The 16,035-nt window shown below is 39.9% G+C and overlaps 1 long non-coding RNA gene across 1 annotated transcript in view; it reads right to left on the bottom strand.

Annotated features, from left to right (window-relative positions):
* The window catches only part of LOC139032542 (uncharacterized), a 104,052-nt gene that overhangs the window by 56,238 nt on the left and 31,779 nt on the right, over positions 1-16,035 (bottom strand). Inside the window, exon 2 of the long non-coding RNA XR_011485070.1 lies at positions 5,057-5,122. This is a non-coding gene — a long non-coding RNA (uncharacterized lncRNA). The remainder of the gene's footprint in view (positions 1-5,056; positions 5,123-16,035) is intronic.

Below are 16,035 nucleotides of genomic sequence, written 5' to 3'. Positions count from 1 at the left end.
TCTGAACAGTGCAAACAGCAGAACCAAAGCAGGTTGTAAGAACAGATCAACCTGCTTTCCCCACAGAACACACCCAAGTCTCTGATCTATATTTCACCCTATGGAGCCAGAGCACCATAAGGGGCCATTTCCAAAGAACCAAAGAAAAGAGGAAATGACAGAGAAGGAGCATAAAAGATGCTAGACCTCAGGATTGCTTCATACGACTGGACACACTGGCGCTGCACAAAGCCACCAGAAAACAGTGATCTGTGTGGGGCTCAAAGTCAGCCTTCAGTCTAAGTGCTGTATTCTAACATGGAGCCGTGTCCCTCAGAGGTGGGAGGCACCCTTCTTAAGCTCATACAACGGTGACATTAGGCTAGAAGCTCTTTAGGACAGGCCTCCTCCTCTGGTTCAATGAAACAGCCATCTATTTTATCAAGTACATGTATCAAAGATTGACTTCTCAGAGCACTTGTAACAGTCTTCACTTCACCTTCCTTGCAGACACAGATCTTAGCATTTTTCTTATCAGTATCTTCCAGTTCTAGTTCCTTAATATTTTTCTGAGAACTTCCCATTTGCTCTTGGGCCTATTCTTAAAAATGTCTGGATATTGTCCTTTATCATCAGACACAGGTTTAGCTACTTATCATATTTGTTGATAAAGGAGGTTTATAGAATCTCAAGCTAATAATGATCATCTCCGAGAAACTAGTTCAATACCCATTTGTTGGTTTAAATCTACGCCTGATAGTTTTGATACTGATTTATGTCTTCTGGCTGAGGAAGCGATCATGAAGTAGGAGTAGGTGCAGGAAAGCTTATCACAGTCTTAGGAGTTAGAAAGAGCCTTGACATACTTTTCCATATGATATAATACTTTTATCTTTATAAATAGTAAAGGATATTATTTCATAACATTTCATTCATAACATTACTTACTACCTGATTAGTGTCAGTCGCTCAGTCGTGTCCAGCTCTTTGTGACCCCATGGACTGTGGCCTGCCAGGCTCCTCTGTCCATGGGATTCTCCAGGCAAGAATACTGGAGTAGGTTGCCCTTCCCTTCTCCAGAGCATCTTCCCAACCCAGGGATCGAACCTGGGTCTCCTGCATTGCAGGCAGATTCTTTACTGTCTGGGCTTCAGGGAAGATACCTAATTATTACTTTATAATTACTTGTCATTACATAAATATATGACCTATGATAACAGGTAAAAATTAAATAAAAGTACTATGTGTGCTAAGTTGCTTCAGTCATGCCTGACTCTGAGACCCCATGGACTGCAGCACGCCAGGTCCTTTATCCATGGGATGCTCCAGGCAAGAATACCGGAGTGGGTTGCCATGCGCTCCTTCAGAAGATCTTCCCGACCCGGGAACTGAACTCGCATCTCTTAGGTATCCTGCATTGGCAGGCAGGTTCTTTACCACTAATGCCACCTAGCACTGTAAAAATTAATAACCAGAAACCTCAATTAAAGAGAGTCATGAGGCCAGAAGCGGGAGTTCTCATGCCCTAGGAAGACAGCAGAGCCCAATGGGAAAAAGACTCCATTTCCTGCCTGACAAGAGCTCAGCTAATAAAAGACTGTCACAACTCAGCCAATGAAGAGCCGCTATACTTGGATCTCTCAATTCCCCCAACAGACTGCTTACGATAGTCCCACTCCTCACTCCAACTTACTTTTCTCCTCTTCTCTCCTTACTGTGCAGGGGCTAGCTCCTGGCTCGCCGTGGTTACAGACCTAAAAGTGCCGTTCTTTGTTGATCCCAAATAAACCCATTTTTGCTGGAGAGTAAGTAACTGAAGGTCCATTTGTTTTAGGCCAACAGTACAAGGAAGAAAAACCTTACACTTGGTAAAAATCAACTGTCGACCTTTTCATTTACATTCTTCACTCTCTGCTCTGTGTACATGTGTATACGCAGTATATTTACAAAACTGAAATTATACTTTGAGTCTAGCGGGTAAATTATGAAAATAAAGAGAATGGGGACTTCCCCGGTGGCTCAGTGGGTAAGAATTTGCCTGCCGATGCACGGGACACAGGTTCAATCCCTGGCCCAGGAGGATCCCAGGTGCTGCAGAGAACCTAGGCCCATGTGCCACAACTACTGAGCCTGTGTGCTGCCGCTACTGAAGTCTGCATGCCCAGAGCCCGTGCTCCACGAGAGAAGGCCACTGCAGGGAGAAGCCTGCACCCTGCAAAGACGGGTAGCCCCTACTAGCCGCAGCTAGAGAAAGCTCGCACTCAGCAACGAAAATCCAGTGCAGCCAAACAAAGAACACTCTCATAAAAAAAAAAAAAAAGAAAGAGAATGGAAGTAAGGTTTCTTTAAAAACTAGAATTATCTTGAGGAGGCTCAGAAGGGAACATGATCTAGGAAAGGAGACCAAGAGAGCTTCAGTTGCATCTGTAAATTTTTTTTGACGGGATGAAGCAAATATGGCAAAATTTTAATGTCTGTTGAATCTGAATAGTAGGTAAGTAAGTGCTTGCTCTTTCATCTATTTTTCTGTAAATTTGAAATGTTTTATAACTTCCAAAATAAGGAAAAGCAAGAAGTGCTATTAGGACTTAGCATGTGATGTGTTTGTAGCAGTTTCATCATTTCTGGGGGTCTCTGTTTGCTATAGTCTTCTTTCTGGGAGTTTAGATTCATCTGACTTTTCATAAATTGCTTTTCACAAAGCTCAGAAAACACCCAACAGAGATTTTTCATCAAAAAGACTGGGGACCTCTCCCCTTAAAAGAAAGGTATAATTGTTTCAAAAAAAAACCCAGTCTCTCTCTTCAGTAATGTGAAATTGTAATGGCCCCAGTGTCTCAGAGTGTTCAGCATAATTGTGGGAGAATCATGCACACTGAACACCAACTGGTAATGAAAGCATCTGAGGTTATATTTCCTCCTTGTCATGACCATTCCACCATGACAGATCTTTGAGAGTATCAAAGGTGGTTCGGGTGCTTTTTTTTAATGGTTCAGAAATGACACAGACTGATGTAGTTCATGACTTTTGGCTCCTGCTGCCTGAAGGTCTGCTTGAACTGGAAGGCCATCAGCAGAGAAAGGACGACTCTGGTCAGAGAGCTCCCCTTTCACACATCAATGTGCTCTTCCAGAAATTCCTCAGCCGAGGGGTTTCATTGACAAGGTATCCTGACTTCACCTTAGGCCAAGACTACCTTTTTATTAATAGGATTCAGACAGTGGAACCAAATTCTTGGAGGGCTTTGATAGTTCAGCCTAGGTAAATGGTCCTTCTGGAAAACTGCCAAAATGCACTAAAATGTACAAAAATCCATGCCCCAAATTTTATCATATGCAGATGATAAAACTTAATTGTGCAATAGATTTCCATGTTGTATTGGAACCTACTTTTTGAAACTTTCATATGGTACTACAATTTTCATTAGCATCTTCCTTAAATATTCCAGAGACTCACCTTTACTAAAAAGTAAAAAGTGTAAGACCCCATAAAATATAGCAAGTTTTTATTCCATGGTCCAGAAGAAGGAAGGAGAAAAAAATTACAAAGGTATATTTCTGAAAATCCATACAACTTGTCAAAAATCATGGAAAACTTTATCAGAACTCTTAAAGGATATTGAACAACTGATTTAGAGTCTGTGCATTTTTCAATAAAAACCAGTGAGGAACGTGTTCCCATTCACTGAAGGCTATTGTTTTCAGTCAACACAGGGTCTCAAATCTCCTTTTCCTCCCCCACTGAAGGAGCTGACTTCTTGGTAGTGAGGAGAATGACTAGCGAGTGGGCAGTGGTGATGCTGTGTGAGTGGGCTTAGCTAACACAAGGCTAAGATCCAGCCCAGATGTGGGGATCACAGAAACTTGCTAATTAGGACACTCCTGCTGGCGGGCTTACAGCCTAAACTGAATGTGCACACTGGCAACACTCAGCTTAAAAAAAACAAACAAGTAATTAGCTTAAAACTTAATTCGCTTAAATTAGAAAACAAGTAAACTAGCTTAAAAAAAGAAACAAGTAATTCCCCATCTCTTCTCCACCTCCCATGAAGGCTAAGATCTTTCCAGAAGGACCCCAGATCAAAGAGCCTGGGGCAAAGGTTTGGATGGGAAGGCACCATGACTCAGTGCCATCACTAACAGGATGCTAGCAGGGTTAGAGGGGAGGTGGTCCAACTCCTCCAGGACCTGGGAGGCGTGCCACAGGCACACCCCAGGGCATGGATAAACAGGCCTCGAAAACATGGTACCCCTTAATGAGTTATTTTTGCGCTTGGGCTGCTTTAGGAGGCTAGTGACGAAAAACCTTCCATGCTTTTGTGTGGAGAAACGGCATGCACTTTCCATCCTTGTTTAGGAGGGTGCTAGAAAGAAGGTCTTTTGGAGTCTTCACGGGAGATGTGGATTTTAAGGGCGACCTCAGGTCATACAGAAGTAATCAAGCGAAAACAATACGAAAATGAGCCTGACAGTCAGCAAGTATCTGAGGACTTCATCAAAAAGAATTAGAAATGGACAAACTCACTGGGAGCTGCAAAGGATCAAATCTGCAAGGTGGCATTGTGTGGCCAGGATTAAATTATTTATTCATTGTTAATTTATTTATGTATGTATGTGCAAATGACCTTGCTGCTGCAGGTGCTAAGGGCCTTCTGAAAAGGCTGGGTTGTTGTTTTTTTCTTTTTTTGCATCTAGGCCTAGAATATTGGTCCATTTAACTCATTCTTTTCCTTAAGGCGATCAGCACTGACTTTTATCTAAGGAGATAGAGGAGGGAAAAACCATATGTGTGCAGGGAATGATGCAGGACTTATGCAGCCCCAAGGACCCAAGTATTACAGCTTCATTCAAGATTCTGGGGAAGGCTCCACACAGTTTAGTGTCCAAGAAATTAGCAAATGAATGCTTATGTCAATATGTGAAAAATCCCTGGTTAGTTTAAACAGATAAAAGAAACCTCTGGGGAAACCCGAGAAAATGCAGGCACTTTTTCTTTCCCTATTTAGTTAATTTAATTTAATTTTTGAAAGAGGACACAGCACTTCTAAAGTTCTAGGGAAACCCACACAAAACTTACGAGAAACAGAAAGGGTCTAACGGATGCTTGATCTTGTACATGCTTGAAATAGTCTCAATGCGACTCCTGTAAGAAATAAGGAGAATTTATCAGCCATTCTGCATTGTGCTCATTATTCAACAGTGTCCTGCTCAAATAGAGAAGCAGAGAATTCATCTTTATCTTTCAGACATGCCTATGGTATGAAAACAAATAATTACTGTGTATAGCAACACAGTTTTTAGGGGGAATCTGAGGGCAAAATCAATAGTGATATTATTTTCTCTAAGTTTAGGCAAATAATGAAGAAGGAAAATGGTCACCTTGTGTTCCTGCTGACCCAGCGCAGTGGGGACGCTGTGTCGGCCATGACCTCTGGAGGAGGAGAACAGGAGAACTCAGCGTGGGGGATTCAGACAAGAAGCCACACATATTGAGGCCAGAAACTTCATGCCAGTGAGCTCTCCTTAAGGAGAGACGCCTGCTTACTTTGCAAGAGATATATGACAGCCAAAGGTCCCCCGAGGGGAGTTTTTCTACTCAAATGGTAAAGGATGCTAAGCAAATGATGTGACTTGGGAAACACTGTATTTTATAATATATAGCTGTCTCTTGAGATGAATTAGAAATTTGTCTTGAACTACAAAGAAGTAAGTTTTCCTCAAGTTGAGGAGAAAGGAAAAACAGAAAATAAAGAAGAATCAAAGATAAATGTCTTCAAATATAATAGCAATATTTTACTTTACCTATTCAGTTATTCTTGGTCCCTAAAATTTGATAGATTAGCACCCAAGTACTAAATAAAGTACTAAATTCAAAAGGCAAAAAGGAAAAATATAGAGGACTTTTTTACATTGCTGAACATAATGTATTCTCTATTATTTTGAAAGTTGTAGGTATTTTGACACTAAATGCCAAACTACCTAAAGAATAAAAAACTAAAAATAATCTGAACTTACCTGAGAGTAAGAGGATAAGTGGTCTAAAGCCAATAACAGTTATAAACCAAAGCCTCAAATAATCACTAATTCTTTGGATGTAGTCTCAACCCTCTGAATCCTATCATTAATTTTTATACATTAAAAGTTCTATTCTGTTTGTGGTATACCACACAACTCAGTGTAATATATGATGGCTCTGAATCAGAATTTTGAAAGTATTAATAGTTTATTCCTAGTTAGGTTTTCATTCATATACGGATAGTGATATATTTGAAGCAATGAAGAGACACATTTAAATTTTTCTCCATGTTGAATACATGAGTCTTCTTTCCCATTATTCCAGACTAATGAGAATTTTATTTTAATAACATAGAGAAGGAAATGGCAACCCACTCCAGGATTCTTGCCTGGAGAATTCCAGGGACAGAGGAGCCTGGTGGACTGCTGCCTGTGGGGTCGCACAGAGTTGGACACGACTGAAGCGACATAGCAGCAGCAGCAGAGAACATAATGGGTAAAACAGAGATTTATTCCAATGAATTTTACAAAAATACTACTTAAGAGAAGAACAGGGCTTCCCTGGTGGCTCAGTGGTAAAGAATCCACCAGCCAGCGCAAGTGAGACGGTTCGATCCCTGACCCAGGAAGCAACTGAGCTGGTGTGCCACAACCACAGAGGCTGGGCTCTGGAGCCCAGGCCCTGCACCTACCGAGACTACAAGCTGCAACTGCGGAGGCCTGCGCACCTTAGAGACCGTGCTCTGCAGCTGGAGACACCACTGCCAGGAGAAGCAACTAGAGGAGCCCCCACTTGCCACAACTAGAAAAAGGCCTGCACAGCAACCAAGACCCAGCACAACCAAAAACAAAACCAACAGTAAACATGTTTTTTATAAAGAAAAGAGCAATTTATTATTCCTGGTACAAGAAGATAGAGCATGTCATTTTTTAAAAAACGACATTCATCTATTAATTTCTGTGCCGTAAGTAATCCCAAAGAAAGGCAATGCCAAAGAATGCTCAAACTACCGCACAATTGCACTCATCTCACACGCTAGTAAAGTAATGCTTAAAATTCTCCAAGCCAGGCTTCAGCAATACATGAACCGTGAACTTCCAGATGTTCAAGCCGGTTTTAGAAAAGGCAGAGGAACCAGGTATCAAATTGCCAACATCCGCTGGATCTTCGAAAAAGCAAGAGAGTTCCAGAAAAACATCGATTTCTGCTCTATTGACTATGCCAAAGCCTTTGACTGTGTGGATCACAATAAACTGTGGGAAATTCTGAAAGAGATGGGAATATCAGACCACCTGACCTGCCTCTTGAGAAACCTGTATGCAGGTCAGGAAACAACAGTTAGAACTGGACATGGAACAACAAATTGGTTCCAAATAGGAAAAGGAGTATATCAAGGCTGTATATTGTTACCCTACTTATTTAACTTATATGCAGAAGACATCATGAGGAACGCTGGGCTGGAGGAAGCACAAGCTGGAATCAAGATTGCCGTGAGAAATATCAATAACCTCAATATGCAGATGACACCATCCTTGTGGCACAAAGTGAAGAAGAACTAAAGAGCCTCTTGATGAAAGTGAAAGAAAAATGAAAAAGTTGGCTTAAAGCTCAACATTCAGAAAACTAAGATCATGGCATCTGGTCCCATCACTTCATGGTAAATAGATGGGGAAACTGTGGAAACAGTGGCTGACTTTATTTTTCTGGGCTCCAAAATCACTGCAGATGGTGACTGCAGCCATGAAATTAAAAGATGCTTACTCCTTGGAAGGAATGTTATGACCAACCTAGATAGCATATTTAAAAAAAGAGACATTACTTTGCCAGCAAAGGTCTGTCTAGTCAAGGCTGTGGTTTTTCCAGTGGTCATGTAAGGATGTGAGAGTTGGACTATAAAGAAAGCTGAGCGCTGAAGAACTGATGCTTTGAACTGTGGTGCTGAAGAAGACTCTTGAGAGTCCCTTGGACTGCAAGGAGATCCAACCAGTCCATCCTAAAGGAGATCAGTCCTGGGTATTCATTGGAAGGACTGATACTGAAGCTGAAACTCCAATACTTTGATGCGAACATCTGACTCATTTGAAAAGACCCTGATGCTGGGAAAGATTGAGGACAGGAGGAGAAGGGGACAACAGAGGATGAGATGGTTGGATGGCATCACCAACTTGATGGACATGGGTTTGGGTGGACTCTGGGAATTGGCGATGGACAGGGAGGCCTGGCGTGCTGTGGTTCATGGGGTCGCAAAGAGTCAGATACGACTGAGCAACTGAACTGAACTGAAGTAATTTACACATGAGTAGTAACTATAAAAAGTTACAGGTGAAAATTTTCAACCTCAACATGTTTACAGGGTAAGGGGAGAAGAGGAAAATTTTCATCATTTTCTTTTTTTTAAGGATTTTCAAAGTGTGGACCATTTTTAAAGTCTTTATTGAATTTGTTACAACATTGCTTCTGTTTTACGTTTTAGCTTTTTGGCTGGGAGGCATGTGGGGTCCCAGCTCCTCAACCAGGGATCAGATCCTCCTCGCTCCGTGCACTGGAAGGCGAAGTCTTAACCTGACCACCAAGGAAGTCCCTCCATCATTTTCTTATTCTCTTTTAATCTATGAAGTGTGATTTACTGGAAATAAATTGCAGGGCAGAAATTAGCAGGTATCACCAAAAGAGACTCGTTTTAAAATTCAGCGCCCTAAGACTGTTCAGGGAATAGATGGTGCTCAGGAAGGAGTTAGCTGCAGACAAATCACAAAAAGTATCAATTTTCCAATTAATATTCACCATCAGTACCCATTAATGCTGTTTGCTAGCTTGAAATGTCAAAATAATCATTCAAAACTAAATGTAACTCACGTACTAAATTTAATCATTAAATATTTTGTTTTTCCATTGAGTGCTACAAGAGCTTTTCTTTGATCATGAGCAGATGCTCTGGTTAAGTGAGAGCATCACAGGACACTGCCCCTTAGAGTGATTCTGCGCTGGCAAAGATACTCCAAAGCTGTCCTTTAAAAGCCTGGACAGGGAAGCTTGGCATGCTGCAGTCCATGGTGTTGCAAGCAGCTGGACACAACTTAGTGACTGAACAACAACAGCTCAAGCCCTGATCTCCTGCAGAGCAACTAAAAGCAAGAAGGTGTCAATATTTTACTGCACTCACCCTTTTCAAGTTCTGCACAGGTATTCATTCTCTTTTTCTGTAATAACAGCAGTAAGCAAAAGCAACAACATGCACTGGTGCCTTAGAAACTCCTGGGAATTGTGTTAAGCAATTACCATAGGTAATTTCATTTCAGACTCAAATTTTAACTATGAGGTAGGTATCATTATTTCCATTTTCCAAAGGAGGGAGCTGGTCATCAACAAGATGAAGTAACTGGTCCCAGGTTGGACAATAGTAAATGCAGAGCCTGATGTGAACTTGTACTGGTCTGATTCCAGAGCCTGAGTTCCTGGATACTCTGACTCTTTTAAGCATCATTTCTTTCTGCTTTTTGCCTTTAAATGACTAACAACTATTAGAATCCATACTAATAATTTTACTACTGCAAAATGGACTCTCACTTGCTCAGCCTTATATTTATCATTACACAGGCCGTAACAGTGCACTTTCTGAAGGGTCATTTGATTTGTCCTGAAGACTGACACTCTAGGAGGGTGCAGGTGGCTAGTGTCTTCCCTTTTTCCAGAACCTGTGATTCTTCTCCAATGTTAGCCATTCTGCTCACCAGCCTTCCTGATTCGATCTTACCACTGCTATCATGCCCATAGTCACCATTCTCTTTGCTTTGCATCTTCTGCTTTATCATCTCCTATATTATCTAGTATTTAATAGTTCCTAATAATAATAACAAAAATCTATACATAGCACTTTTATGTGCTAGGAACTAATCTTAAACACTTTACATAGTAAGTAGAGAGACACACTTTTCTCCTTTGAACAGTACTGCCTCCCCTTGCTACTTCAGGCCTAATGGTGAAGACTTCCCAAGATTGTTAGTTGTTGGGTACCTCAACATCCCTAACAGGTTCCCTCAACCTTGTTCACATCTGTGAAAAAAGTTCCCTCATTAACCAGTCTTCAAAAACCCAGCCGAAAGTTCCTTTTTCCTGCTGTGATGCTAATACGGAGACCACCTGGTCCAACATCCTATCTAATGCAACATCCTATCTGATGCAGCCATCCTCTCTGCAACATCCCCAGCCTCCCTCTGACCATTTCCAGCATTCCAAGGAGTCTTCTTCACTGATAGACTATTTCATTTATTAAAATGTTATTCCTTTTTCAGAGGCAGGAAATATTTGGTTCCCATCAAATTCTATTTCTGACTCTGGAACACACAGAATAAGCCCCCTCTTTCCTCTACCTGACAGGCCTGTAAATATAAACAAGCTGCCATGGCCTCCTCCAAATTTTCTTTTCCCCAGGCTAAATACATTCAATTTATTTTACACTTTATAATTTTCTGTGCCTAAAAACAAGGGGGGTGAAGAAATGGGAGAATAAATTTATAATAATTGATAGGTAAGTGGTAGGATAAAGGAGCCAGGAAGGAAGCAGACTTTGCCTACTTCTAACTTAATCCCTGGAGCTGATTTATCAACTTCTCGTTATGCACTTTTTATTGTTATTACCACTTAAATTTATGTATTACTTCATGCACTCTCTTTTTGCATTTTTTATTGTGGTAAAATATTCATAATACAAAGCTTACCATTTTAACCATATTTAAGTGTCATTAAGTACATTTATATTGCTAGGCAACCATCACCATGATACATTTTCAGAAATGGAAATATCTATTTATGTTACATCACCCCAAACAGAAATGCTGCACTGACTCATCATAACTCCTCATTCCTTCCTCCTCCCAGGGCCTAGTAATTTCTGTTTTCTATTTCTGTGACTTGCCTGTTCTAGGTTCCACATGTAAGTGGAATCATACAATAATTGTCCTTTTGTGTCTAGCTCATTTCTCTTAGTATCATATCTTTAGAGTTCATCCATGATGCAGCATATATCAGAATTTTATTTCTATTTAAGGCTGAATAATAAATATCCCATTGTATGTGTACCACATTCTGTTTATCCATTCATCTGCTGACAGATACTTGGGTGGTTTCCACTTGGACTACTGTGAATAATGCTGCTATGAACATTGGTGTGTATCTATTTGATTCCCTACTTTCACTTCTTCTGTGTATATACCCAAGAGGAGAACTGCTGAAACATATGCTGATTCTATCTATGTTTAACATTTTGAGGAACTGAACTTTTTCACAGTGGCTATGCCATATTACATTCCCACCAGCAATGCACAACTGTTCTGCTTTGTACACTTTCTCCTCAACACTTGTTGTCTTCAGGGTTTTTTCCCCCTATAATAGCCATCCTCATGGCTATTAAAACCAGCTTTTAAAGAAAGCTTTGTTAAGGTAATTGATATACAATAAACAGAACAGATGTAAAGTGTTTAATTTGTTAAGTTTTGACATATGTTTACACTTGTGAAACCATTATCACAATCAAGATTATTACCATACCTATTACTCCAAAGTTTCTCAGGCCCCTTCATAACCCTACCATCATCCTGCTTCACCCTTCCCAGGCAACTTCATCCATCCTTTAACCCCCTGTGTATTTTGGTTCCCTTTATTTATCCTGCTCATTCCCTTCCATCTGTAAACCTGATCTCTTGAATCAGAAAATCAGAGCAAAACTGATCAGCAGATATGTTTAATAGCCTTTACATAGCCTTTACCAAGCTCCTCCTTTCCAATAAGTCAGAAGAAGAACAGAATAAATACCAAGAACAGAATTTCTCTGAATTTGTGGTCTCTGCTTATATGTTCCATTTTTCTCAACAGATACAGGGAAATCAGATTTAAATTAGAGTTACCCTTGAGTTAAGAATTATTCTTCCAACTTTAACAACAAAGGAACTGTGTCCTGAAGAAACTAGACAACGTGCTCAAATTTCCACAACTCAACATCAAAAGCACAAGCTACAAAAAAAACAAGGGTAAGTTGGACAAAATCAAAATTTTAAAATTTTACACTTCAAAAGACATCTTTTAGAAAACAAAAACATAGACTGGGATAAAATATCTACAAATCATGTATCTGATAAAAGATATATCAGGATATATAGAAAGAATTTACAATGACCAATATATAGACAGTGCTTGATGAGTGACCAAATTTTTAAATAAGCAAAACATCTGAATAGATATTTCTCCAAAAAAAGATATAACTATGACCAATAAGCACATCAAAAGATGGCCAAAATCATTAGTCATTAGGGAAATAAAAATCTAATAAGATACCACTAGGTACCATTAGGATGGCTATAATATAAAAGACAATAAGTACTGGTGAGGAAATGCTGAAACTGAAACCCTCAGTTTCAGTCAGAATATAAAGTGGTACAACCACTTTGGAATACAGTTTGTCCATTTCTTAAAAAGTTAAACATAAATTTAGGATACATTCCAGTTATCTTACTCCTAGGAATTTGTCAGAGAAATGAAACTGCCTATCCACCCAAAGATAAGTACACAAATCAACCGCACCATTATTCATGACAGTCAAAAGCTGGAAACATTCTAAATGTCCATCAACTGAAGAACAAATAAATGCAATGTGTTATATCCATACAATGGAATACTACTTGGCAATTAAATGAAATGAATTTCTGACACATGCTACATACAACATGAATGAACCTTGAAAATATGCTAAAGGAAAGTAGACACAAGGTACATATTACATAATTTCATCTATAAAAAATGTCTAGAAAGAATACATTTACAGGAAGCAAATGGAAATGTTATAAAACTGGATAGTGGTGACGGTTCCATAACTACATAAATTTACTAAAATCACTGAACTGTACACTGACAATGAGCAAATTTTGTGTATGTAAACTACACCTCAATAGACCTGCTTTCAAAAATCAGACAGCTGGTAAATGGCAGCACAAAACATCAAGGAAAATTATCTTGAAAGATCTATGATGAAGAAACCTATTTAAAGGGGTAGGAGGTAGAATATAACTTGGCACTAGATTTTTTAAACCTAAGAATTAACAAAACTTTGTTTGATAGGTGGTTATATAAAGCCATCATACTTGAAGTGATTCTTTCATAAGAAGCCAATAATTATTTTTATAGCCTTCTACTGTATTTTGGATTTTTCAATTTTCTCTTCAGTCTATTACATTTCCTAAGATTCTGTTAAATACATGGGGTAGATCTTTTTGAGATTTTATGTTAAACTTTGTTTTAGAAAAGGCAGAGGAACCAGTGATCAAAGTGCCAACATCCGCTGGATCATCGAAAAAGCAAGAGAGTTCCAGAAAAACATCTATTTCTGCTCTATTGACTATGCCAAAGCCTTTGACTGTGTGGATCACAATAAACTGTGGAAAATTCTGAAAGAGATGGGACTATCAGACCACCTGACCTGCCTCTTGATAAACCCGTATGCAGGTCAGGAAGCAACAATTAGAACTGGACATGGAACAACAGACTGGTTTCAATTAGGAAAAGGAGTACGTCAAGGCTGTATATTGTCACCCTGCTTATTTAACTTATATGTAGAGTATATCATGAGAAACGCTGGGCTGGAGGAAGCACAAGCTGGAATCAAGACTGCTGTGAGAAATATCAATAACCTCAGATATGCAGATGACACCACACTTATGGCAGAAAGTGAAGAAGAACTAAAGAGTCTCTTGATGAAAGTGAAAGAAGAGAGTGAAAAAATTGGCTTAAAGCTCAACATTCAGAAAACTAACATCATGGCATCTTGACCCATTGTTTCATGGCAAATAGATGGGGAAACAGTGGCTGACATTATTTTTCTGGGCTCCAAAATCACTGCAGATGGTGACTGCAGCCATGAAATTAAAAGATGCTTACTCCTTGGAAGGAATGTTATGACCAACCTAGACAGCATATTAAAAAGCAGAGACATTACTTTGCCAACAAAGGTCCGTCTAGTCAAGGCTATGGTTTTTCCAGTGGTCGTGTATGGATGTGAGAGTTGGACTATAAAGAAAGCTGAGCACCAAAGAGTTGATGCTTTTGAACTGTGGTGTTGGAGAAGACTTTGAGAGTCCCTTGGACTGCAAGGAGATCCAACCAGTCCATCCTAAAGGAGATCAGTCCTGAATATTCATTGGAAGGACTGATGTTGAAGCTGAGATTCCAATACTTTGGCCACCTGATGTGAAGAGCTGACTCATTTGAAAAGACCCTGATGCTGGGAAAGATTGAGGGCAGGAGGAGAAGGGGACGACAGAGGAAGAGATGGTTGGATGGCATCACCGATTCAATGGACATGGGTTTGGGTGGACTCTGGGAGTTGGTGATGGACAGGGAGGCCTGGCGTGCTGTGGTTAATGGAGTCACATAGAGTCGGACACGACTGAGTGACTGAACTTAACTTGTTTTAATTTATATAACTGAAAGCATCCTAATAAAGAGCAAATAGTTATTCTGAATGTGACATAAGAACAATCTCTGAGTTTCTCTGAGGACATCCAGATGACTGCCTACTGAGCTATCTGCATCAATCATGTATCCATAGTTACTATTTCTATAAAATGTTAGTTACTGAAAACAGTAAAACCTTCATGAATACAGATAGAATATTTTACCTAAATAATCTGTGGCAGAAACTTAGTTACTACAACATTCATCTGCCCTTCCACCTGTCTCCCAAGCTAGCTGGGTACATTGCTATTCAGAATAAAAGACTACATCTCCTGGTCACCCTTGGGCTGGGTTTATCCATATGACTAAATTTTTAGGAGAAGGGAATAGCAAACCATTTCAGTATTTCTGCTTTGAGAACAACAGAACAGTATGAAAAGTCAAAAAGACAGTACACTGAAAGATGAATTCCCCAGGTCAGCAGGTGCCCAACATGTTACTGGAGATCAGTGGAGAAATAACTCCAGAAAGAATGAAGAGACAGAGCCAAAGAAAAAACAACACCCAGTTGTGGATGTGACGGGTGATGGAAGTAAAGTCTGAAGCTGTAAAGACCAATGTTGCATAGGAACCTGGAATGTTAGGTCCATGAATCAAAAGGCAAATTGGAAGTGATCAAACAGGAGATGGCAAGAGTGAACACCAACATTCTAGGAATCAGCGAACTAAAATGGACCGGAATGGGTGAATTTAACTCAGATGACCATTACATCTACTACTGTGGGTAAGAATCCCTTAGAAGAAATGGAGTAGCCATCATAGTCGACGAAAGAGTCCAAAATGCAGTACCTGGATGCAATCTCAAAAATGACAGAATGATCCCTGTTTGTTTCCAAGGCAAACCATTCAATATCACAGTAATCCAAGTCTATGCCCCGACCAGTAATGCTGAAGAAGCTGAAGTTGAACAGTTCTATGAAGACCTACAAGACCTTCTAAAACTAACACCTCCAAAAGATGTCCTTTTCATAACAGGGGACTGGAATGCAAAAGTAGGAAGTAAAGAAATGCCGGGAGTAACAGGCAAATTTGGCCTTGGAGTACAGAATGAAGCAGGGCAAAGGCTAATAGAGTTCTGCCAAGAGAACACACTGGTCACAACAACACCCTCTTCCAATAACACAAGAGAAGACTCTACACATGGACATCACCAGATGGTCAATAACAAAATCAGATTGATTATATTCTTAGCAAAGATGGAGCAGGTCTATATAGTCAGCAAAAACAAGACTGGGAGCTGACTAGGCTCAGATCATGAACTCCTTATTGTCAAATTCAGACTTAAGTTGAAGAAAGTAGGGAAAACCACTAGACCATTCAGGTATGACCTGAATCAAATTCCTTACAATTATACAGTGGAAGTGAGAAAGAGATTTAAGGGACTGATAGACAGAGAGCCTGAAGAACTATGGACGTAGATTCGTGACACTGTACAGGAGGCAGGTATCAAGACCATCCCCAAGAAAAAGAAATGCAAAAAGGGAAAAAGGTTCTCTGAGGAGGCCTTACAAATAACTGTGAAAAGAAGAAAAGCAAAA

This window comes from Odocoileus virginianus, chromosome 32 (genome assembly GCF_023699985.2).
Source record: "Odocoileus virginianus isolate 20LAN1187 ecotype Illinois chromosome 32, Ovbor_1.2, whole genome shotgun sequence".
Lineage (NCBI taxonomy): Eukaryota > Metazoa > Chordata > Mammalia > Artiodactyla > Cervidae > Odocoileus > Odocoileus virginianus.
This window is presented reverse-complemented; position numbering and strand designations above follow the sequence as displayed.